The sequence below is a fragment of the Lipotes vexillifer genome, unplaced genomic scaffold (genome assembly GCF_000442215.2).
Source record: "Lipotes vexillifer unplaced genomic scaffold, Lipotes_vexillifer_v1.1 scaffold1160, whole genome shotgun sequence".
In the NCBI taxonomy this organism is placed as follows: Eukaryota; Metazoa; Chordata; class Mammalia; order Artiodactyla; family Lipotidae; genus Lipotes; species Lipotes vexillifer.
The window spans coordinates 17938-45317 of NW_006771130.1; the positions used below are offsets into that span (position 1 = coordinate 17938).

General features: G+C 41.4%; 1 pseudogene; it reads right to left on the reverse strand.

The window, feature by feature from the left end:
- Positions 1–7651: 7651 nt before the first annotated feature.
- On the reverse strand, positions 7652–9610 carry LOC103091599 (lysine-specific demethylase 4D pseudogene; annotated as a pseudogene).
- Between the last annotated feature and the right edge of the window lie 17770 nt (positions 9611–27380).

Here is a 27380-nt window from a genome sequence, read left to right on the forward strand (position 1 = left end):
CAATGACATATTGCTATATGTCTATTAGAACGGCTAAAATAAAATGTTTAAAAACTGACAACATCAAATGCTAGTAAGGATGCAGAGCAACAGAACTCTCCTTTACTGCTGGTGGGAGTGAACAATGGTACAGTCACTTTGGGAGACAATTTGGCAGTTGTTTTTTGTTTGTTTCTTTTGTTTTTATAAAACTAAACGAAGAATCATCACACAACTCAGCAATTTCACTCCGAGATATTTATCCAAATGAACTGAAAAGCCTGACAAGACAGAAGACAAGACTTCTCTGGATCCCCAAAGGTTACAGAAATGTCTCACTCTTCCTATTAAACCTGGAACTACTATGAAGGGAGACACTGCAGAGGTTTCTCCCCTAAGAGTCAATAAGGAACCCCCTCAAAATTTGCCCCACCTCCTCTCCTGGCTTCCTTAAGTCTCAACAAAGCCTACCCACGAAGACATTTAGCCTGAGAATTAAGATACTATATCCTAAAGAAGCTGGGAGAATTATCCAGCATGTACTTGAAGAAATTGTGAGAGTCCCCTTAGGACTGGATTTTGAGCGTGCTTGATCAAGGTGGCTAGAACATAAAACAGCATAAGAGAGAGTTTATTGGTCTGGGAGCACCTTCTCAGGATATAGGATATAACACTCTGGGAGGATATTAGAAGATTAGAACATTTGTTGCTTGCAGGCTCCTACAACCTTGGAAAAAGCAATGGCCCATGCTTAGTAACAATGAAATGCATGAATTGCGCTGTAAGATGGGACAGGACAGGATTAAAAGGCAGAAGGGGCTTCCCTGGTGGCGCAGTGGTTGAGAGTCCACCTGCCGATGCAGGGGACACGGGTTCATGCCCCAGTCAGGGAAAATCCCACATGCCGCGGAGTGGCTGGGCTCGTGAGCCATGGCCGCTGAGCCTGCGAGTCCGGAGCCTGTGCTGCTCAACGGGAGAGGCCACAACGGTGAGAGGCTCGAGTACCGCAAAAAAAAAAGGCAAAAGGGCATTTGTATCGTGGAGTGGATATATTATGAGGTCAGAAGGTCAACCATAGCATTGTGTTTGTCAATAAAGAGAATACACTATTCACCAAGGTTATCACAAATGTGCTGGTGAGAGGGATCTAGCATCAGAAAGAAGTTCAGTGGTAGCTATCCTCTCCAGGATTGGGATGATGATACAAGTGTTTACAGAGCTTGGCTACTGATATCACTCAGATGATAGGGCATTTAACTGCCAGATGCCAGCAGACTACATTTTTGTGATGACTAGCAAGGATTGAGCAGGAACCAAGATGGCTTGGCCCACATGGAATTGCAGAGATGGTTAATAAAATGAATAGGATCCCCACGGGCAGCATAGATATAAGAGAAGGCAAGAATACTGCTTTAAGATATAATCAAAAGAAATCAAGATAGTGTGATCAGGAGGCAGAGGGTTGTTTTCTCCAATTAATGTAATGATCCTTTTTTCCAGTTCCCAGGACTGAGACAGTTTTCAGACTTAGAACTCCTTGATTGATGAGGTGACCACATTCCTAGGCGTAAGTTCCCTGTGACACCATGACACAGTATTATATACTGTAACGATTACCCAGTCCTAATCCAAAGGGACCTATGACTAATAGCTCAAGTGACTGTTCATTAGGAAAATGGGAAGATGCATACATTTAGATTTCACACAGGGTATGAGATTTAATTGACACCTGGAGACCTGAAGCGTAACCCTCACCTCATGTTAGACTGGGAACTAATGAGAATCAGGTAAGAAATGCAGCTCTGGAAAATCCCAGAGTAAAGTGAGTCTGTTGGTCTGTAGACCCACCTAGTGGTCATTCTCTTGGTAACTGAACATGCACTGGAAACACAGAAGACCTCACTCACAAGTCTGGCAGTTGATGCTCTCTGAGTTACCTCAGCTGGGGCTGTTGCCCAGAATATCTTCATATAACCTCTTCATGTAGTTGCTTGGGGGCTTCCTCACAGCATAGTAGTTTGCTTCCTAGAGCGAGGATCCCATTACTGTCAGATGCAAGTTACTCTACCTTTTGTGCAACACAGAGTATCTTATCTGTTATTGCCACAACCCTACCCACGTTCAAAGGGACGGAACACCTTCAACGGGGAGCAGTATTGAAGTTACATTGTAGGAAGAGAATGAGGGATGGGATATATTGTTGAGTCTATTTGGGGGTAAGGAGGGGAGGAATAAAACCCGCTATATCTGCTCTTCCTAATAAGCTGATCTCAGGGATCTGCATCCAGAGAGTGAGGGCCCTGGATATAGTGGATTCAATGAGATAGCTCCACACTTCAAGCTCCAGATTTCTATTAAATGCATCTCTAGTTCTCTGGAAGATTGGCACAGTAAATATTTTTTCTGTTGCGGGGCCCTTCAAGGACAACTGGACAATTACTCTGAATACAACATAGTAAAAGAGTGTTGACAGAGATATGCACAATACTGAATGGGAGGGATGTTCATCTCCTCATAGAGCACCAGGAAAAGACTCTGATTTTAGGACTGAGCGGTTAGGAAGGTCAGTACCTCTCCTCTGCAGGAAGCCCCTTCTGATGTCTCCGTATTTCACTGGAAGTCTTATTAATATGGGCCTTGTGGACTTCTGTCCATGGGAGTATTTCTGAGTAGAGGGTGGCATATCTTGCCTTTAATAGACAGATGTTAAAAACCCATAGCTGACTCGTCCACTGGACCTTACCAGTAAGTGTGGCCCAAAGAGACTGAAACTTGCCCCCACTCTCAGACAGAAATTGTTCTATTCTCACAGTCCCTGTGCCTCCCATACTCTGAAGGGACAGTCGGCCTAGTTCTTGTGACCTCCCACTCTTCTGGATTGTGGAAGTTTCTGATGCTGGCTTTGAGACATGGCATCTCTTTGCTAAAATCTAGTGTCTATATTACCATTCTGCTGAGAAGGAACAGGCCCTGTCCTTGCCACAGGCTTCTGACTGTCTTCTTATACGCACCTCTCCTCTGGCCCTACTGAACCATGATGTCTGACAAAATCACTCTGAAATCTTTCTCCTTCTCCTTCAGTCCTCTGTCTGGCCCGGATCTCAGTACAAACGTCTGGAACGTCTCTACCCACATTCCAGGGCTCTGCCCTTGCTCTTCACTTTCATAACAAAAGATGTGTTGATCATCTAAATATCCCAGAGTGAGAAATGGCTGCTGCTTGTTCTTACCTGAGACCCAGCAATAAAGATGTAGGATCAAAGGGAGGAAGTGGCAAAAGACGTTTTCCAGAATGTTCAGTCACGTTCCTGTGATGTGGCCTCATTTCCAGAAGCTGGAGTGAAGGTTCTCCTGTCCTGACTGATTCCACAAACATGTGAGGAGGTCATGCCTAAGAGGACAAGGGGTATTTGGGATTATGTAATAGGAAGAGATGAGGAGGAAAGTCAAGTCCAGGTAAAGGATCAGAGATGAGACTAGAACAATAGAGACATCAGGAGTAGAGGAACTTGGAGAAAGCAGTGCAAAAGAAGAGATGCATTTGTAGAGAAATTTGCATAAAAGGGTTACTGTGACCCTGCAGGCAGATATAGAGAAAAAGAGGTTCAAACAGTGCCTGGACCAAAGTAAACTGTCCTTACTTTATTTGATGTGCCAACAAATCCAAAAGAAAGATAATCCTTGGGGAATTTCAGCAGGGTTGTAGAGAATATGAGATACTGATACAGAACACAACAGGCAAAACTTCCTGCACATTTCAAAATTATTCTTGGTGGTAGAAAATCCCATTTCAAGCAGTTGGCATGAAGCTTCTGCTGTTTCTTAACACCCAAAGTGAATAAGACAGTGGAGAGCACTGAGGCCTGTGGTTAAGAGCACAGGCCCTGAAGCTAAACTGCTGAGTTTGATTCTCAGACCCATTGTTCACTAGCCCTGGTCAACTTGAGATGAGATGCGGCCATGTTCCCATTTGCAAAACAAACTAGGTACCTATCTCAAAGGGGGGTAATTGGATCAGTGCCTTGCAGAAGTTTTAATTACTACTAATATTGAGTACATGAACAAAATGACAACAAAAGAGAGAGGGAGCTCACTCACGAGTAAAGCAAAAATACAGGAATTGAAAGAAAGGTAATAAAAATTGAGCAAGAGAGAGAGAGAGAGAAAACCCAAATGTGGGACAGTAGTTCATGAAATAGGGAAAGCATCTAAAAGATTTTCAAAACTTTAAAATTTGTTATAGAAGAATGATGTAGGAAAACAGACATCTGTATATAATCCAGAGTAGAGATTTCATCTGTTTTTCACACTCAGCGTTCTAAGTCCCACCCCGACTCTCCATATCATGACCCACAATAGTAACAGATCTCAAGTATCTCTACTTGGAGCTCTTCAACCTGGCTTAAAAGACACAGTAGGAAATGGCCAAAGGTCTCAGCTAAGGAACTCACAATCAAGGAGGTGGGCTTTAGTTAGTTGGACCTTCTTTCATTCAGTTCTCAATTTGTAGAGTAGCAGTAAAACGCTTTTTCATGCTCCGACACCTCCTAAAATGAATCCCTAGACTGCTCCACCACGCTCTTGAACCTTGGTGTGGCTTTTCATAAGAGTTTCTCAGAGCCACAGAGGGTCTCAGCTGCCCTTAGAGGTAGATGACATCAGGATCCCTTTAGGCTCCTAGTGGAGCCACAAAGAGATGGGAGACATACTGAAGCTGTGTGAGGACTAGAGGCATAGTAAAGCACGAAGGAGTGAGCTCATGAGTCCTGGGATCCTCTTTTCCCCCAGAGACCCAACTCAGCCCACAACCAGGACTCAACTTCCCTTTTGCTTGATCATGCCATAGCCTGCCAACTGTCTCTGAATACAGCTCCCTTAGATTAGGGAGTTCTGGATCATAGCCCCCATTCTAGCACTGAGAACAAGCACCCTACTATGACACAGAGCAGAGCTTCTCATAGCTTCTCCCCATTCCTCATCCTTTTGGAGATTTGGCCACTGCAGCATGAGTACAATATTCCTAGGTGGGAATGCCCACAAGCCCCATCCTGGGTTTACATGAAAATAGACATTTAAGAAGCCTCCTGGTGTCAAAGGTTCTAAGTGGGGCTCTTCTCCCACCTGTTCCTTGAAATAAGTAATGAACTCACAGAAACAGGGAAGGAATAACCACAAGAACAAACTGGATGAATTTCCTCCTTTATACAAACCAATTCAGTGAATGATAACAGTAAAAAAAAACATCTGTACGATTCCTTTCAAAGCCATTGTATGAAATCTTCCATCAATAATCACCCCTGCTTAGCCTATCACTTACCTGAAACCAGCTTCTCACAATTAAAAAAAAGCAGATAAAAGAGAAAAAAAATTCCCAATTTCATTTATCCTTGAAAAACATGGCCTCTTTTTCTTGCTATTTTTCTCCAGAGAGAAGATCTCCTCAAAGATTAAAAAGTCTTTCAGAAGGGTGGGAGTATCTGACTTTCTTTTCTCCCCTTCTCATTTGCATGTGTGTCTGTAAGCTCACACACTCACACTCAGAGCTTTTCAAAACTATACAGAAATTGCTGTGATATGTGAAATACATTTAAAAACATCATTTAATCCCTAGAAGATTTGCTTCTGAATTTTTCCCAAGAAGGATATCAACACTGCAACTGATATCACACCTTGAGGCTCTTTTCTCTTTCTCTTCCCCTCAATCCTTCTTTCAATATATATATAAAAGCAGTCTTACCAGTCAATCCCAGTAAATTTTGTTGGCTAATTTTCTTAATAAAATTTTCTCCAATGGAACACAAAGTTAAAAAAAAAGTATACAAAAATATTAACAAAATCATTAATAAAGGCTACTTATGTATTCTGGGTTAAAACAGTTTATTTTTGTTATTTTGTACTTTACAAATTTTTTGCAAGTAGCAAAAATATGAGTGCAAGATTGTATTAGAAGAGGAGACGTAGTTGGTTATCCCTATGGTACCCACAGACATTTGAATGAACTATAATGAAGCCTCTTTCATTAATAGGAGCAAACTCAGAACCTGCCAAAGAGGGGAGGGGAGTCTCCAGGTGCAGAGGCCCGTTCTCACTCCAATTCCACTTCTTTGAAGGTTTTCTGGATAACCCCCATTACCATCAAGGTGACCACAGGTGGGTCTGTTCCATATAATATGGTCCTGGTCTAATTTTTATTCAAGCAAGGGGCAGAGATGAGGTTGGAACTTTGATTAAAGGCTTAATTCAAACTACAGGGAAAGACAAAGTAACAGTAACCAGAAGCAAGGTAATTTTGTTTTATACAACTCACTTTTCTCACCTTCTAGTTGATGCTTCATCTCAAGGAGCCCGTTGCCTGATTTTGTCTGCCCCCAACACCAGGAACTGATTCTCTGTATCCCTGCCCACTGTCCACATTCAGGAAGGGGAGGAGACGAGAGAGGGCAAAAGAAGCTGCCCTTCCCAGCTGTGCTTTGTTTCCTTTATAAGAAGGGATCCTAGTCAGATTTGATGTTAATTATCAAGACTGACTTAGCCTAGTAGGTGCATCAGAACCACCTGCAGGGCTTGTCAAACCACAGCTTGCTAGGCTTCAACCACAAAGATTCTTCACTCAGTACATCTGAAGTGGAGCCACAGAGTTTGCACATCTAACAAATTATGCGATGCTGCTGTTGGTGCTGGACCATAGTTTTAGAATCTCTGACTGAGCCCATATCCATTAAAGACGATTCTTTTAGAGACTTCCCTGGTGGCGCAGTGGTTAAGAATGCACCTGCCAATGCAGGGGACATGGGTTCGAGCCCTGGCCCGGGAAGATCCCACATGCTGCAGAACAACTAAGCCCATGCACCACACCTACTGAACCTGCGCTCTACAGCCCGCGAGCCACAACTAGTAAGCCCACGTGCCACAACTACCGAAGCCTGTGTGCCTACAGCTCATGCTCTGCAACAAGAGAAGCCACTGCAATAAGCCCACGCACCACAATGAAGAGTAGCCCCCCCGCTCGCCACAACTATAGAATGCCCGCGCGCAGCAACAAAGACCCAAGGCAACCAAAAATAAATACATTTATTTTTTAAAAAAGATGATATTTTTAGGCTGTACGAAGATGGGCAATTAAAAGAAAAAATCTTACTGGAAAGCATAAGGCTGGAAGCACACTGTGAACTTGCTACTGTAGCTTTTGATGGTCTGTGGTGAAGAGAAAGAAGTGGTGGAAAATGCAGGCTCTTTTGCCCATACAGCTACAGTGCCTTAGGAGGGGTGCAAGATGGCCACTATGCAGTGTCCTTAGTTCGCAGGGCCCAGAAGATCAAGCAACAAGGTGCACGGCTGGTGTCCAGGGACCCAGGCAGCCCCACATCTGGACCATTCCCTGCCATCAGAAGCAAGCAGTGTCCATAGCATCCAAGCCAAGGCAGAAGCCAAAGGCCCATCGAAGTTCAGTAGTGGGATGAGAATACCTGAGAGGGACAACATTCTATGGCAGCTGTCCTCGTGGGAAGGTCCCCTTCAGAGGCTGCTAGGAGCCCTGGTTGTCATGGTAGGAGAAAGCATCTGGCAGCTTGAGAAATGTGTCATTTCTAGGAGATAAAGCATCTCCACTGAGGACAGGCCCAGCCCACATTGTTGCTTGGCTGGGAGCTTCTGTGGTTTCTGGGCTGGAGGGTCAGATAAAGTCACATTTAGCAAATTCTTCAGCAGTCATGGGCTCACAGATTGAATACCACGCATTGGTGAGGAATTCCTCGCAGGACTCAAGAGATGCAGGTGCCTCCAGCTTTGGCCACACGGGATCACAGTCAAGGGTGTGCGGGAGACTGGTCTCTGCGGCTGGGACCAGACTCTTAGAGGCATAAGCGTGGGCCACACTTAAACCCTCACAGGAGCTCACGGGGGCCCTGCAACTCCCAGCATCGTCCCTGGGAAACACTCTCACAGTCCCAGGGACGTAGGGAGGAATCAAAGGGAGACTGTCAAGGACACTGGATGTAATACCCTCCAGAGATGGCAGGCAGGGGTCAGGGTGCATCGGATTTTCGGGATCCAATGGAGGACCCAAGGGTTGAAGATCAGGGGCCCAACAGCACCCGGAAGGCTTAGAAGGATGCTGCAGCCATGGTCTCAGCAATGCAGGGTTGTCCATCAAGGGATCGCCAGCAAACGGGAGCTGAGCTTCGAAGTCCACAGATGGGTGCACTGTGTCTGAGAGGCGCCTCTTAGTCCGGGCCCGGACAGTCGGATCCTGAGTCCCCTCTTCCCGAGGACGACGATGAGGGCCGTATGGGCCAGGTAGGTTGAGATCCGCAGCAGATGGACCTGCGGTCAGCGGCGGAGTCAGGCCGGGCTCCGCGGAGCTGTAGGCAGCCGCAGCCCCGAACTGGGTAGCAGAGCAAGAACCCGGGGCCGGCGAGAGGGGCGGGGACGCAGGATCCACAGGGGCTCGACAGCGGGTCCCCTGGCAGGCGGCCATGGGCGGACGGCGGTGCAAGGCGCTGCGGGTTGGACAGTGCCTCCGGCGGAGCGCGGGTCCCACAGGCGCGCGGACCTCCCTCCAGGCGTTCAGGAACTGGCTGCTGGGCTCCGTGGGCTGCGTGTGGTCCACCACGGTCCGGTCCTGCCCGCGTTTCCACAGCTCGTAGCGCTCCGGTTGCAGGATGCGCACGAAGGCGTCCATGGAGAAGGCGACCCGGGCCTCCCCGCAGCTGCACTGCGACGCCACTTTGCCATAATCGATCCAGCGCGGGGAGGCGAAATTGATGGCTTCCGCGCAGTTGAAACCGTGGTTGAAGCCAGAGTGGTAGCCATAGGGAAACGTCACTATGAACTCTCCAGCCTCCTGAGTGACCCGACCGAAGGGGATGCCGTTGTCCTTGAGGACCGTGGGCGAGATGAGAGCCACCTTGTGCCGCAGGAAGGCCTCACAGCCCCGCGAGCTGCCCGGGAAAAGCTCCGTGGCCAGGCGTTCCAGGCGCCGGCCGTGCTCCGGGGGCACCGCGTACCAAGTCTTGGGCTCCCCGAAGTGCAGGTAGTTGATGCTGTAAAGGTCCATGTCCTCCGTGTGCCAGGCGAAGGTGGTCTTCCACATGCCGAAGTAGAGGTAGGGGGTGTTGACGCCCTCGATGACCACTCCGCACTCCTGTTCCAGCAGGTCCTGAATGGTTCCCAGGTGTCCAAGGTTCCACTGCTTCGTGTTTTCATCGAATAAGGAGCCACTGATGTCTGCACCGTATACTGGTGAACCATAGGGGCGTGTTTTCCAATATTGTCGCTCCAGGTCCTCAAAATCAGAGTAGAATGGAGCCTGGTGTTTTTCACTGTTTGCTAAGCGACGATACTCGCTCACAGTCATGGCTTTCTTCTTTTTGTGGTGCTGAGTAAACACACCTGCCTGCCCAGAAATCACCTGCTGGAGGGGAGCGGCTATTAAGATGTCATCGATGTCATCATAGGTCTCTCTGGCTTTCCAGTCCTTCGGTGGAATTATCTTAGCCAGGCCTGCTCGGTGTGCACCTTGGGATTCCATATAAGCAATGTATTTATTGAAATCATTAAACTCTTCTTTGGTTGGACGAAATACCATTATGCTACAACTTGGGTTCTGGGCCCAGTTGGTCTTAGACTTCATAGCAGACTTCATAGCTTTCATTAATAAGCAAGAAACTCCCAAGTTTTTATTTATGTTCTGGATAGGTGAGGATGCTGGAAAACACTACTTTTTCAAAAATGGGTTGGAGTATATCAGCAGGAAAGCAGACTTTAATGCAATGAGTTGATAATATTTCTTAGGCTTGCTGATTCTGCAGGGGACTCCACGCTGGGCAGAAGCCTTGCTCAGGACTGATGCTGGCTGAGCCTGCAAGTCTGTGATGTCCTTGGTTGACACTTGGCTCTGGCCTCTTGAGGTCTAGTAAATCACCACCCAGCCCTGGGTGGGTATCCCAAATGTAGTGTCTTCAGGGAAGTATTGGAAACAAAAGCTAAGAAAAAATACAATAGAGACACGTTGAAAACTAATGTTTTGAGATAGTTACTAGGGAACTACAAATAAAACACCACCATGGAATATAATTGCATATTCAAATAAAGGCTAAAATGTCATAAGATTGACAGTACAGGAAATGGTGTTGTTGTGAACAGTGGAAATTCCTGTACTCTAGTAAGGAGAATGGAAATCATTACATTCACCTTGAAAAACTATTTGGACAGTATCCACTAAAGTTGAACTTACCCATGTGCTATGTATGATTCATGCCTAGGATATGTGTATGTCTGTGCAATGAAAGTCAAGTCCAAGAATGTTCAGAACAACACATTTCAGTAGCCAAACACTGGAAACCACTCAAATGCCAGTCAACATTAGAATGGTTAAGTACATTGTAGTATATTCATACAATGGAATACAATACAGCAAGGAAGATAAACAAGAACTACATGAAAATACAAGACTAATTCTATAAACAGAATAGTGAGCAAAATTATCCAGACCCAAAAGAATACCTATTCTTTGCTTCCATTTATATAAAGAGAAAAAGGAGGCAACATATTCTATGTTAGAAGTAAGAGCAGTGGTTACCTTTGTGAGATAGAGAGGTTGTGAGTGGGGGTGTGAGGAAGTCTCTAGAATAATGCGAATATTCCATCCTGAAGGCAGGTGCTGCTTACACAGCCATCAGAAAGGCTCACTCTCAGAAATCATCAAGTTATGACAATTTTTACAAATTTCTGTGAAATAATATTTTAAATTTATTTAAATTATTTAAATAAATTATTAAAATATAGCTTAGGGTGAAAAGCATTAAAGGAGACAGATATCTTTCAACAAACCAAAAGGAAAAGGAAGGGTGATTGAAAATATATGAACTAAACATTCAATTGAAGAAGCTACAAAATAGAAGAGAAAGAAGGGGTCGGAGCAAAAAATAACAAAGAATAAAGACAACGTTAATGAAAGAAAACACAAACAACACCAAACTCTGATGACCAAAATTATTCTTGGAAGAAATTAATGATAGCAATAAAACATGGGCATAACTGAGCCTAAGAAAGAAGGGGAAAATAAACCACTAGGAATGAAATAGTGCACAAAAGAATCTTTAAAATCTCAAAAGAGAATCTTAGGAGAAACGGAACAGCAAGATTTTCAAAAGATAAGAGAAAAGAATAATTTTCTGGAGAGGAAACATATCCAAAATGGATCCAAGAAACACCAGAAAGCTTGAATACTACCCCAGTATAAGAAGCTGCTTCAAAGTATGACCCCTGAAAGTCCAGGGGACACATCATTTTATATGTGAATCTAGAAAAGTTGCAAGAAACAGTTAACTCTTATTGTACAAATTGTCTCAGAGTATAGAAAAAGTTGGAAAGCTATTCAGATGAGGCTATTCTGATCTCTGATAGCAAAACGAAAAAAGGACAATAAAAAAATAAAGCTACAGGCCATCTTTGTGTATAAGCATAGATGAAAACATAAAATGGAATGGGATCCAATGAAATACAGCAATATAATAAAAGCATAATACATCATGAGCAAATAGAAAGGAAGGATGATTCAACATTGGAAAATTTAATGATATAATTCAGAATATTAACAAAGTAAATGAAAACTACCATCATCTTACAGGTACCAAAAAAGCATTTTATGAAATGCCAGCTCCATTCATGATTTTACAATTCTTACTTGCCAAGCATCAAGAGAAACTTTTTTTGTAAGATAAAGAATTTCAATTCTTTATTGAATTGAGTTCTTACTTGCAAAGCATCAAGAGAAACTTGTTTTGTAAGATAAAGAATTTCAAGGTAAAAAATAGCAAGGATTATTCTTAACAGTGAAACAAAAGTAACATTCTCATTAAAGTTAGGAAAAAGAGATGCATCAACATGAAAAGCTGCTCAACATCACTAATTATTAGAGAAATGTAAATCAAAACTACAATGAGGTATCACCTCACACCAGTTAGAATGGGCATCATCAAAAAATCTACAAACAACAAATGCTGGAGAGGTTGTGGAGAAAAGGAAACCCTCTTGCACTGTTGGTGGGAATGTAAGTTGATAGAGCCACTATGGAGAACAGGATGGAGCTTCCTTAAAAAACTAAAAATAGAATTACTATATGATCCAGCAATCTCACGACTGAGCATATACCCAGAGAAAACCATAATTCAAAAAGACACATGCACCCCAATGTTCACTGCAACACTGTTTACAATAACCAGGTCATGGAAGCAACCTAAATGCCCATTGACAGACGAATGGATAAAGAAAACGTGCTACATATAAACAATGGAATATTAGTCAGCCATAAAAAAGAACGAAATTGCGTCATTTGTTGAGACGTGGGCGGATCTAGGGACTGTCATACAGAGTGAAGTTATTGGAAAGAGAAAAACAAATATCGTGTATTCACACATGTATGAGGAGCCTAGAAAAATGGTACCGATAAACTGCTTTGCAGGGCAGAAGTTCAGACACAGATGTAGAGAACAAATGTATGGACGCCAAGTGGGGAAAACTGCAGTGGGTTGCGGATGGTGGTGTGCTGAATTGGGCGATTGGGATTGACATGTATACACTGATGTGTATAAAATTGATGACTAATAACCTGCAGTATAAAAAAACCATAAAAACAGCTAATACTAAACTTTCTTTAGGTTATTTGTATGGAAATACATTAAATGTTTCAGACATTAAATGAAACTCTAAATATATGTTCTGGTACAATGTTATAAGTCATAATACTAGTTTTACTTTAAAATGTATACCTCAGAAATAACTAAACTTCCTTGTCAAATGCATTATTATGAACTTTCATCAAATCTTTAACCATGGTCATTTTTAAGTCGTTTGTCATTTACAAAGAGTACTGCGTGTACTCTGATGCTTTTGCAAAAATGTTCCTATAAAAGGGTTTCATCTTCAAGGAATTCATGGAAAACACTCTGACAAGTACAGGTTTTTGGTAACTGACCACACTGTGGAACTGAACAAATAAGCATTTTCAGAACTCTAATGACAAACTGATGAATTCATACAAGTGCCTTACAAAATATCAAGAAGAAAAAAAAATTAATTACATGTGAATGAGAGAACTGATGAGGATGATTATAATTTTTGTGACTTTCTGTTGAAAAAAAAAAAATCCCACAAGGACTCAGAGGCAAAAAATATACAATTCAATTGTCACTGCAAAGTAAACGAGCTGTTACAGCGGAAGATTACTTGAATGAATATCACTATTACGACACAGTATGAGTGTGTTTCATGTTTGGTAATTGCAATCACTGTTGGTTTTCTTGTGATCATCCATTTACAATGCTTTCTGTCAGTTTATTTATCTCTTGTAAAAATAAACTACAGTGTGTGTGAAAACAAAAACATATTGAAAACAATGTCAAAAATAAATTTCACTATGTATACTCCATGTTCAACTTGAACTCTATGGAGCATATGTAATAGTAATCATTTTAGGACAGAAAATACATGTGTACAAATAAAAAAGGAAAAAACAAACAAAGCAAACTATCTCATTAACCCAATTTCATGGGCTCCCTTAATACTGTTTCCTAATCCTCTTAAGCCCCCCTCATTTCCACCGTTCAAATATTCTTTCAGTTCCCCCTGTCTTCAAACTTCAAGTACACCTATTCCACCCCTCTTAGAATCCTTTGAATGTCCTAAAAGTCCCTAAGTGATCTTGCCCACCATCACCTCTTGAGCTCACCCCTTTCTACCCTGCTCCTTGCTCTCTCATTCCAAACACATTCCTGGCTGTGTCTCAAAAAAGGCCAGTATACTCTTGTCTGATGGTCTTTGCACCCAGGCATCTCAGCCCAAACATCACCTTCTCAGTGAAGTCTCCTCTGATCCTCTTGCTTTGCATAAAAGAAGAGACAATTTTCCTTTCAAGAAAACAGGCACTCTCTCAAGAAAAGATTTCCAAAGGAAACTTGAACTGATGGGCAGTACCCATGTATCTCTTCCAGATTCTACTCAAATCAGTCCCACCCTAACTCCATCATTCCTTATTCGATCACAATTGAATGCAATCATCTCTCCCAACTGTCTAGTAAAAGGCCTCATTTTTAATGTTATCAGTCCACAAAACACAGGTATTTTGCCTGAAATATTTCCTTTAAGGTTTCTTACAAGAAAATATATGGGATCTAAAAGTTATAGAAATTTCAGGGTCCTTTTAGGTACAGAGAGATTTCCGTGGGAAAGATGCCAGAATGGGCGGAGCTAGCACAGTGGTCAGGGCATTAAACACCACTAGTATCTGGTCAGCACAAGAACCAGGGAGAGGAGAGGAAAACCACGCTAAAGAAATCGGTGAGGAAGAGCTCAACTGCCTTTAGAGAACAAAGGCATTGACCCTTCCTCACCCTGCAGTCTCCCCAGTAAGGCTAAGAAAGATCAGCTGGCCTGCCATTGTTCCAAGTAATAGAAACTCCCCACATCTCCGATGGTCTGCAAGAGGTGCCAGAGGTCCCCATAACTTATCTGGGGTCCATTCAAGACAAGAAGAAGCTGGGGTTGGGGCCCAATCCTCTAACACCCCTCTCCCCAAAGAGGCCACCACTATTTGGCTTAAACATAAACCTTTATCCTTTGCATCTGGGATCAGGAACAAAAACTATAACCAAGGAAGGGCTTGCTCTCTGTGACCCCTGCTGGTAGCTTTTGAAGAGTGCATCAAACGAATGTTTGCTGCAGACCCGAATACTGATGGCAGGGGCGCCTTGAGTGAGCAGTAGGAGCTCCTTGTACCTCTGCCCTGGAGCCTCATGCACCATGGAATATGCAGAAGGCAGGTAATGGAGGATCAAAGCATACGCTCTTCTCCTCTTCTACCTTTAACGTCAACGACAGAAGAAACAGTCTCGAGGTTATGATGATTTTTACGAATTTCTGTGAAATAATTTTTTTAAATTTATTTAAAATTATTTAAATAAACTTAAAAATATAGTTTAGGGTGAAAAGCATTAAAGGAGACAGATATCTGTCATCGTACCAAAAGGAAAAGGAAGGGTGATTGAAAATATATGAACTGGGCTTCCCTGGTGGCGCAGTGGTTGAGAGTCTGCCTGCTGATGCAGGGGACACAGGTCCGTGCCCCTGTCTGGGAAGAGCCCACATGCCGCGGAGCGGCTGGGTCTGTGAGCCATGGCCGCTGAGCCTGTGCTCCACAATGGGAGAGGCCATAACAGTGAGTGGCCCGCGTACCGCGAAAAAAAAAAAAAAAATATATGAATTAAACATTCAATTGAAGAAGGTACAAAATAGAAGAAGAGAAAGAAGGGGTCAGAGTAAAAAATAACAAAGAATAAAGACAAAGTTAATGAAAGAAAACACATACAACACCAAACTCTGATGACCAAAATTATGCTTGGAAGAAATTAATGATAGCAATAAAACATGGGCATAACTGAGCCTAAGAAAGAAGGGGAAAATAAACCACTAGGAATGAAATAGTGCACAAAAGAATCTTTAAAATCTCAAAAGAGAATCTTAGGAGAAACGGAACAGCAAGATTTTCAAAAGATAAAAGAATAATTTTCTGGAGAGGAAACATATGCAAAATGGATCCAAGAAACACCAGAAAGCTTGAATAATACCCCAGTATAAGAAGCTGCTTCAAAGTATAACCCCTGAAAGTCCAGGGGACACATCATTTTATATGTGAATCTAGAAAAGTTGCAAGAAACAGTTAACTCTTATTGTGCAAATTCTCTCAGAGTATAGAAAAAGTTGGAAAGCTACTCAGATGAGGCTATTCTGATCTCTGATAGCAAAACGAAAAAAGGACAATAAAAAAAAAAGATACAGACCAGCTTTGTTTATAAGCATAGATGAAAATATAAAATGGAATGTTATCCAACGAAATACAGCAATATAATAAAAGAATAATACATCATGACCAAACAGAAAGGAAGGATGATTCAACATTGGAAAATTTAATGATATAATTCAGAATATTAACAAAGTAAATGAAAAATACCATCATCTTACAGGTACCAAAAAAGCATTTGATGAAATGCAAAATCCATTCATGCTTACTTGCAAAGCATCAAGAGAAACTTGTAAGATATAGAATTTCAAGGTAAAAAAATAGCAAGGATCATTCTTAACAGTGAAACAAATGTAACATTCTCATTAAAGTTAGGAAAAAGAGATGCATCAACATAAAAAGCTGCTCAACATCACTAATTATTAGAGAAATGCAAATCAAAACTACAATGAGGTATCACCTCACACCAGTTAGAATAGCCATCATCAGAAAATCTACATACAACAAATCCTGGAGAGGGTGTGTGGAAAAGGGAACCCGCTTGCACTGTTGGTGGGAATGTAAGTTGATAGAGCCACTATGGAGAACAGGATGGAGCTTCCTTAAAAAACTAAAAATAGAATTACCATATGATCCAGCAATCCCACTACTGGGCATATACCCAGAGACAACCATAATTCAAAAACACACATGCACTCCAATGTTCTTGCAGCGCTATTTACAACAGCCAAGTCATGGAAGGAACCTAAATGCCCATCGACAGATGAATGGATAAAGAAGTAGTGGTACATATATACAATGGAATATTAGTCAACCATAAAAAAGAATGAAACTGAGTCAGTTGTTGAGACGTGGATGGATATAGAGACTGTCATACACAGTGACGTAAGTCAGAAAGAGAAAAACAAATACCGTATATTAATGCATGTCTCGTGAACCTAGAAGAATGGTACAGGTGAACCGGATGCAGGGAAGTAGGTTAGACACAGGTAGAGAGAACAAACCTATGGACACCAAGGGGGGAAAACGCGGTAGGGTGGGGATGGTGGTGTTCTGAATTGGGCGATTGGGATTGACATGTATACACTGATGTGTATAAAAGTGATGACTAATAAGAACCTGCAGTATAAACAAACAAACAAAAAACAACTAATACTAAACTTTCTTTGGATTATTTGTATGGAAATATGATAATATAAATGTTTCAAACATTATATGAAATTTCTAAAAATCTTATATGTTTTGGTATAATGTTATAAGTCATAATTCTAGTTATTACTTTAAAATGTATATCTCAGAAATAACTAAATTTCCTTGTCAAATGCATTATTATGAACTTTCAAGAAACCTTTAACCGTGGTCATTTTTAAGTCTTTTGTCATTTACAGACAGTTCTGGGTGTACTCTGATGCGTTTGCAAAAGTGTTCCTATAAGAGGTTTTCATCTTCAGGGAATTCATGGAAAAGACTGACAAGTACAGGTTTCTGGTAACTGACTACACTGCTGAATTGAATGAATAAGCATTGTCAGAACACTAATGGAAAACTGATGAATCCATAAAAGTGCTAACAAAAGATCAAGATTTTAAAAAAATTAATTACATGGCACTGAGTGAACTGAGGAGGATGGTTACAATTTTCTTCACTTTCTGTTTGAATAAAAAGAAAAAAATCCCACAAGGACTCAGAGGCAAAAAATATACAAATCAATTTTCACTGCAAGTAAAGGAGCTGTTACCGTGGAGGATTACTGGACTGAATGTCACTATTATCACATAGTATGAGTGTGTTTCGTGTTTGGTAATTGCAATCCTTGTTGCTCTTGTTGTGGTCATCCATTTACAATGCTTGGTGTCAGTTTATTCATCCCTTAGAAGAATAAAATACAGTGTGTGTGTGTGAAAAAAAAGAAACATATTGAACATACTCCAAGTTCAACCTGAACTGAATGAAGCATAAGTAATAGTTATAATTTTAGGACAGAAAATATATGTGCACAAGTAAAAAAAGAAAAAAGCAAACTATCTCATTAACCCAATTTCAAGTGCTCCCTTAATACTGTTTCCGAATCCTCTTAAGCTCCCTTAATTTCCACCATTCAAATATTCTCTTTCACTTTTCTCTGTCCTCAAACGTCAGGCACACCTATTCCACCCCACTTCGAATCCTTCGAATGTCCTGAAAGTCCCTAAGTGATCTGGTCCACCATCACCTCTTGACCTCACCCCTTTGTACCCTACTCCTTGCTCTCTCCTTCCAAACACATTCCTAGCTGTGTAAAAAGGCCAGTATGATCTTGTCTGATGGTCTTAGCACCATGGCAACTCTCAAGCCTCAGCCCAAACATCACCTTTTCAGCGAAGTCTCCTCTGATCCCCTTGCTTTCGATAAAACTAGAGACTATTTTGCTTCCAGGAAAACCGGTACTCTCTCAAGAAAACAGTTTCAAGTGAAACTTGAACTGATGGTCAGTACCCATGTATCTCTCCCAGATTCTACTCAAATCAGCCCCACCCTAACTGCATCATTCCTGATGACATCACAATTGAATGGAATGAGCTCTTCCAACTGTCTAGTAAAAGGCCTCATTTTTAAAGTTATCAGCCCACAAAACACAGGTGTTTTGCCTGTAATTTTTCCTTTAAGATTTCTTACAAGAAAATATATGGCATCTAAAAGTTATACAAATTTCAGGGTCCTTTTAGGTACAGAGGGATTTCCCTGGGAAAGCTGCCTGAGTGGGCGGAGCTAGCACAGTGGTCAGGGCATTAACCACCACTAGTATCTGGTCAGCACAAGAACCAGGGAGAGGAGAGGAAAACCACGCTAAAGAAATCGGTGAGGAAGAGCTCAACTGCCTTTAGAGAACAAAGGCATTGAACCTTCCTCACCCTGCAGTCTCCCCAGTAAGGCTAAGAAAGATCAGCTGGCCTGCCATTGTTCCAAGTAATAGAAACTCCCCACATCTCCTATGGTCTGCAAGAGGTGCCAGAGGTCCCTATGTGTCACCTGGGGTCCATTCAAGACAAGAGGAAGCTGGGGCTGGATCCCGATCCTCTACCACCCCTCTCCCCAAAGAGGTCACCACTATTTGGCTTAAACATAAAGCCTTTATCCTTTGGGTCTGGGATCAGGGACAAAATAATAGCCACGGAAGGGCTTGCTCTCTGTGACCCCTGCTGGTAGCTTTTGTAAGAGTGCGTCAAATGCAAAAGGGAAGAGAGATATGGGATCATATGCATATGTATAACTGATTCAGTTTGTTATAAAGCAGAAACTAGCACACCACTATAAAGCAATTATACTCCAATAATAATTCAAAAAAAAAAAAAGTGCATCAAACGAATGTTTGCTGCAGACCAGAATACTGATGGCAGGGGCGCCTTGAGTGAGCAGTAGGAGCTCCTTGTACCTCTGCCCTGGAGCCTCATGCACCATGGAATATGCAGAAGGCAGGTAATGGAGGATCAAAGCATACGCTCTTCTCCTCTTCTACCTTTAACGTCAACGACAGCAGTCTCAGGTCTCTATAGAATGTATTGGTAATAAACGGTGGGGAGGGGAAGTGGTTGACAATCTCGCTCATCCCTGAGGGAGTGTGACAAATGCACTTAACTAGGCCACTAAAGATGGGTGGAAGTCAAATAATATCTCCCTATTCCAGAAACACCTGAGGAGCACTCAAGGGTCTTGGGGATAGATTGTTATAGAGGACAAGCATTGTTCAAAAATGACCCTAGATGTTCATCCGAAGACGCCTGAACGATAGGCTAGCCTAGACTCCTTCCATGACTGGAAGGCTATAGCATCCAAAGGGGCCCAAGGTCCCCAGGTGCCTCCTAACGTACAGGGCTGCTGGCTTTCCCAGACAGCTCCTGTAAATGGCTGGCATGATATCTAGGCAGCTTAATTCCCCAAGCAGTCTGAAGCTCCCTTTCCTAATAAAGTGGCTGTCATCAAAGCCCTATATGAAGGAAGAGCAATGGGGAAGGGGACTCCACTATAACAAAACCCTCGTCAACATGGGATGCCTCTCCATGCAGATGCTGAGGAAATGCAGAGCCTATGTGTGCCTTGGCCCTGATGTGTTTCCTGAAGTCGTCTTTTATGAGTTTGTGCAGTTTTCTTCCATTCATAAGGCGACTCAAAAGGTGGACAGAAAGCAAATAATAAGGTTTCATCAGGGTTAGGGTTTTCCAGCCATGTGTATCTCAAGGAGAGAGGAACAAGTGTCTTGATGGATTGGATGGAGGGATAAGAGAGTGATTAAAATGATGGGCCAGTAAATTTATCCTGGGTAAAAAAGGAAATGAGAACATGAGGGCAATGATGGAGAATGAAACAGTGTTTGATTCATGGGCTGAATGTCTCCATTAGGTCAAATACTTCTATTAGAACACTCGGAAATGTAAGCTAGAAAGAGAATGGGATGCTGGAAACATAGGTGGTACTATCATTATTCCCATTTTATGGAGGAAGAAACGGAGGTGTAGAAAAATTTATATTTAAGTTAATACCTTGTATTCTCAATCGCTAGAGTTATTTTTGTACTTGACTTATCTTCCATATAAAACTACTTTGAGAGCATTGTCTAGGCCTTTTTCATCATCATATTTTCCAGGGGATCTTGATACTTCATATAGTGCACACTCCAAAAATGCTTATTAAAAAAATAATTAGCGAAAATCATTTGGCTCACACTGCAGTCTCTCTCCTCTTCGTTACACCCCATCTTTCTTCCTACTCTCCTATCTCAGGAGAAGAGAAGATACTCCCCCTCTCCAGAGCTAATCTTGCCATTTAAACTCCTTAAATTGACACCTCCCATGCATTCCAAATCTATGGTCAATTAAATGATCACTATCACCTCTGTAAAGACTTAAATCATCAGTCATCAGTCTGTTTCCTGATTTAAGCTGCATCCATTCTCTTACCTTCCTTTCAATACCGAACATGTCAAAACATAAACAAAAAATAATCTATGTTTACAAAAACATTTCCTCATCCTATGATTCTGATTCCACTTTTCCACTGAAATTCATCTCTGTAAATCATCACATTGTCTCCCGAGTGCTGCTCCATGGGTTACACTGTATCTCTCTACATCACTGATTCATGGCGCACCTCCTTCCTCCTAAAATGTCTCTGTCCTCCAGGGCACTGATAGTCTTCTCCGGTTCTTTTCTTTCTCCTTGGTTCCACTTCTTTTTCTACTACACAAATGCAGTCTTAGTTCAAAGCTCAGTTCTCATCTCTCTTTTAACTCTTTTTATTTTTCCCCTTAAATTTCCTTTTTATGTTCACGGCATTCTTTAGTATCACACTCTCTCTCTTTAAAGATATTATTTATTGCCGTGGCTTTCTCTAATAGCACTGACTTTCTCCTGTGCTTCGGATTTGCTTTTCCTTCTTGACTGGCCACTGAGCCCCTGCAAAGCAACTTGTTTAGTACAAATTGATCATCTTTCTCCTGAAATCAACTTCCTCCTTTAGAAATCTTTTCTTCTAAGGTTGGGAATGCAGTATCCCAGTTACCGTTGGTTATTACATCTCCCTCTCCCTAGTCATATAATCGGTGATGTCGGGGGATCCCATGACAGTCTTCTGTGAAGGCCCAGGGACATCTGGATACCCCAGGGAGGCTTCCTGTGCTCTCCTTCCTTATATAAGAAGCCAAGGATCCAGCCTGCCTTCCTCTCCTACTTATAGCTGTCACCACTCAAGCTAGACCCTGAGGATCTACAAGTAGTGGTCACCTGTATCATGTGATAATCAGCCCAACTCACCCTAATTTTAATTTTAAAAATTCTTCTACAATGATTTTATTTAAAACTATACAAATATACAATAAAAATTTTCATTCTATGTGAAAACTTCCTCTAAAGAAATGAAAAGTGAAGAGTGAAACAATTTAGAAGGAAAATTAATGTCAAAAATTTAAATACCATGCTAAGGGCCTTTCCCGTAATAAACCATAAAATGCTGATTATGAATATCACACAGGCCCTCATTTCTTATTGAATTAATAATAGACAACAAAAACAAGGCTAGAGTTGTATATTTGTTTTTGTTTGTTTTTGTTTTTGTTGGCTTTGCCATGTGGCATGGGGGATCTGACCAGGGATCAAACCTGTCCCCTTGCAGTGGAAGCAGAGAGTCCTAACCAGTGGACGGCCAGAAAAGTTCCCTGTATTTGTTTTATAAACTAAATTATTTCCTTTTTACATTTCTTAGGATCCTAGGAGGAATGAGGCTGGGCTACCATCTATATAAAATAATCTAGATACACATTAGTCTTCAGATATTGAGCATCCAAAGGAAACACTGTGATTTTGTAAGTGTAACTCTGTGCTCAAATCAAAACTTTTCAGAATTTGCCGATTACAATTACAGTGATGCTTCAGTGATGCAGACAAATGTCTTCTCTATGGGTCTCACATGGTTGCTTTTACTGTGAAACCGCCTCCATGTTTCTTTCCATTGGAGCCACAGGTACTAGTTGAGAATAAATACCCTTTCGTTTCAGTGACTCTTCCATTTTACCCTTATTCATGGTATCCCCAGTAACAGAAATTCTTCATCTAAGGAAACCTGACAATTCTGACAATTGAAGAAAAGTATTTTTATCAGAATGATTAGACTTGATGGACTTCTGGAAATTCGGAGTCTTTCAAAAATAATTCCTCCAAGCTTTCGTGGTGTGTGTGTGTGTGTGTGTGTGTGTGTGTGTGTGTGTGTGTGTGTGTGTGTGTGTGTGTTTTGAACTGCAGAAGGACTGTGGAAGGTAAGAAGTGAAGTAAGTTTAATAAATCCTCTCACTTTGGCCATTGTCAAGTTTGCTTATTGTACAGATTGCTCAACAATTTCAAGACAGGAGGAAAGCCTTCTTGTCTTTTATGTTCCATGCATATTTCAAAGCTATTATTTCAAATGAGGATTGTTGACAGAATGCCTCAGACATTAGCCATTGTTTCTGCTGACAGCCAATATCTAAATGCTGTGTTTAATAAATTTCCTCTCAAGTTAGAAAGTCTACTTACCGTTTATTGAAAATAATTATACCCATATTATTTGATGGCGAAATAAATTCTATATGATGGAGATAAGTGACTCAACGTTCCCCCTATTATTGGACAGCTATTTTGTTTTTGACTTTTCCACAAGTATTCCTAATCCCCTATAAATATCGTACACCTCAGTACCTAGATCAGTATATTTGGTAAAACATTAAAAAATGAAATGCCTTGGATTAGATATCTAGAAATGGAATTACTGCATTGCAAGATTTAAACATTAAAAATACTTATAATGTATCACGAAAACTTTCTGGAAACATATCACTTTACATCCTCACCATTAACTTTACTCTGAAAAACAACCTGTAATAATTTGGTATGACAATTATTGTGAAAAATTTTGGCGAAAATGTGTAGCTCAAGTTTTAATTTATACTTCTTAAATTACAACTAAGATGGACTTTTTCGTTTTCAGTGAATCTAGCCATTTGTATTGGTTCATATCCTTTGCCCATTTTTCTCTAATATGGTTCTAGTGTTTGTTTTTTCTCATCTACTTACATGAACATTTTATGTATTATGTGACTATTTCGCATATTTCACACAGTATATGAACATTTTACAAATTGCTCATGTGAATACTTTACATGTTAAACCCTTTGTTTAATCTGTTCATCGTTTTTTCCCAGTTTGCCATTTCTTCAATTTATATTTAATTTTAAATGGTTTTGGCACATATTTCAGTTTAGTATATTAAAATGTTGAGTGGGTCTTTTCCTTTGTAATGCCTTTCATGGCCTTTATGTTTAGAAAGTTAGAAAGTTATTTGCCCATCCAGAGACGGATAAATATTATCTTATGGGGTTTTTCCTCTTTCTATGGTAGTTGTACTTTTAATTTGGATTTTAGTTATACCTTTAATTCTAACTGGGGTCTTTGGGTTTGTTTTATTAACTTTTTTTATTGTTTTGCGAGTATGGTATGAGGAATAAGGGAGATGTAAGTATGATTCCTAGTCCTAGCGTGTTGTCTTCTTCTCTATTAGTTTATAAGAGCTTTGCTTTGTCCCAGTGCTCTTAAATTTCTTCCGTCTCGAAATTCTGGTTCTTTAGTGTTATGAAAACTTTTTAGTTCCTTCTTTGACAACTTCCTCTAGTATTTCCCTCTGTACATTTTCTCCTGTATTTGGATATCACACCTCATGGACTGGACCTCCAATTCTTGTGTCTTTTCTTCTTCCAATTTTCTTTCCCTTTATCACTGTGCTTTGTCTTCTGAAAGTTTTTCTCATCTTTATCTTGTAAACCTACTTCTATTGTCTTTTTCATTTCTCCTATCAAACTTTTAATTTTTAACAGGTCATTTCTGTCCCCTTAGCTTTTTCAAGTGTATATAGCTTCCTTCCCTGCCCCCACCATTGTCCTATTTTTATTTCACAGGTGCACTTATTTCTTCTCTCAGAAAATACTAAAACCCGGACCCATAATGTGAAAACAAGCTTCATGTAACAATCCTTATGCTTAAAATTGACATTGCAATCTAGTATTTCTGCTGTGTTCTATTTTGTTCCCCTTTAAAAAATATGCTGCTGGTAACCCACAAAGTTGTTTCTATGACCCACTAATGGCTCATGTCCTGCAGTTTGGAAAGAAATATTATATAAATCATGTTGAGGCTTTTGATCTTTCAATGTCGGAGACACAATCACATTTGTTTTCTGTGCAGAAATGGACAGACTGGAGTGGCCCAGAATAAATGAAGACAAACATTGATAAAGATCCAGATGAGAGACGGTACCTTTACTGCGGTGGTGGTAGAGACAGAAGCAGAGTGCCTACTCGGGTGCCTTCCCTCACATCTTATTATTTAATATTATTTCCTCAGTGTGCCACGTGGGGACCTGGACCAGAGCGTTCAGATGCTTGTCCAAGATGGCATAATCAGTGAGTCCTGAGCCAGATTTGAGCCAGGCCCATCTGCTTCCTAAGCTTGGCCTTTCCTCTAAGTCACAGCAAATCCATGAGGTGAGCCTATAAAATAGGAGAGAAATTGTCAGAAGAGCACATTTTGGAGCTTAAGAACCAATTCTTGGAGGCTTCAGTACCTGAAAAGGTTGACTATGTTTGGCCTCTGAAATGAAACCTATATTTATTTCTTAATTAAAAAAACAAAAAAAGGCACATACAGTGTGATGTCACAGTAACAACCTTACTTGGAATCCCCTTTGATCTGGAGTTCATGACCCTGGTCATGTGGTACTTGTCCCTCAGCCAGGTCATCCTTACCCTTGTACATCTCTGCCATGTCCTCCATGGGAAGCTGTGAGGATTAGGGTTTTCACGGGATTTTTTAATATTTATATTACTGTCTAGGATTATACATGTCCCCAATGTCGATTCCTGTTGTCAACTCTAAACACAATTAAACGACTAGAAATCAATCCCTCTCTCTCTCATGTTCTTTATACATGCTCTATTATGCTACTTGTCATGTAAGGGTATTAATCGTTCCTCTGTCTTCTCTACTAGATCATGTACTTTGGGGGACAGGTTGGTCCCTTCTTAGTCTCTGGGTCCCATTGGCTACAACAGAGTCTGGAGTAATAGATGTTAAATTTGTTAATTATGTTCTGTTTGAAAAAATGCAGAATATATAAATAAATTCTCAGTTTTTATGACTAAAGCACTTATATGATTTTAATTTACTGTTTTTCAAACTTTCTTGATCCCTGCTCCCCCATTTGATAAGCATAACTATCTCTGCCACTACTCCCCCACCCCCTTTGGCAAATTCTACTTTTTCCCCAGACCCCTGTCAGTGACCAACACGCACATAACACAGAACATTTGCACATCCCACAGCCAGGCTGATGTTATCTACTTTAGTTCCTTTTAGTTTATAGTACAAACAAGAAAGCTTCTTTTTCTTTGCCTGCTTTCCAAAGAGAAGTTATAAGATGATATTGAGTTTACTTTTGCAAATTACAAATGTCCTCAACCCAAGATTCTAGAACACAGTACATCATGGGAGTACCTTGATCTAATTAAAGTTTTTACTGACAGCTCATTCTAGGGGAAGTCTGTCTTTCCCAGCATCTTTATGAGCGATAATTCGCTGTCTCCATTTGGTCACCTCTGGTCCCTTTCCTTTGCCACTGACTCTCTTCTCCTGGGGACAAGGTTTCTAACCAGATCCTCTTAGGCCTCAGCACTCACACCCAGGCCAATCCAACCTGTGTCAACAGCTGTCAGCAAAGACCTGAGGGGAAAAAGAATGGCTGATGTGGAATAAAATGACTTTCTACTTGGATTTCAGTGGTTTGGTTGATTCTCTTCCAAGCTGTTTGAAGACATGAGTCAAACTAGACCCTTCTCCAGCCCTGCAGTCCTCACCACCTCTTCTCTCATACACACTTTTGAATCCCTTCATCCCCGCCAATCCATTCTGCCGCTGGAGTGACTTCCTAAAATAAATCTGATGACCTTCTACTCTTACAGCCCGTCAATCGCTCTCCATGTGCCTTAGGATGAAACGCTGCTCCCTACCTGACCCCCAATACCACTGAGATCTGATCCCTTCCTCTTGGGCCTCACCTCTGGCAAGTGCCACCTGGCCATCTTTGCTCTGAGCAGTACTATTCAACTTCTTGCAGTTTCTACCACAGACAGTGCTCTCTCTTGTCCCTGAGACTTTACATCATGAAATACTTCCCTTGGCCTGGAATTCTCACCTTGTATTCCCATCCCTTCAACTCTTTCATTTACTTTTTTTCATTCTTTTTTTTTTTAAACACAATTCAGCCAAACATTAGGTCCTCAACTCATCTATCTTCCTAACAAGCATGTCCTCACTCACCCCGTGCCCTCCTCCTGCTCTATGTGATGTTAAGGGCCCTTTCTGATTGTGCCTTTTTTTTTTTTTTGCAGCTTGTGGGACCTTAGTTCCCTGACCAGGGATTGAACACAGGCCCCTACAGTGGAGGCACAGAGTCCTAATCATGGGACCACCAGGGAACTCCCTGATTGTGTCTATTAATACCAGTATTTCCCCTGTATCTAATTGCTACCTTCCCCCTCAAATATATGCATAGTGCCTGCTATACCGTAAGTATTCAATACAGGGATTAAATAAATGAATAAAAGAAAGGGAGAGAAACCCTTCCATGAAATTTCACTTGGAGTCTCTTGGCTCTAGTCCATTCATTCATTTTCAAAATGTTTTAAAAACATCTACCATGAGCACTGGCTAGATGCCGAGTATCCAGGGAGGATCGAGCTTAGACTTGGTCCCTGCTCTCATGCCAGCACCTCGCAGGGCTCCATGGGTAACCAGAAAAGAAAGCAGAAGTTAACTGATGCTCTGCATGAGACAGGGAAAGGCAACGCTGGGGAACGTTCACGCCACCAGTCAGTTCTGTAACGTAGACTTCATGCTGTGTCACCTCTAGCCCAGGGCAAGACACATACAGAACTTTGTACCACAGAACCTGAAGTAGGTAGGGAAGCCAGACAGACAGACAGACAGACAAGGAGTTCCGATACAGTGTGAGAAGTGCTCTTTAAGAGAGCTATGTGCTGTGAGGGCACAGA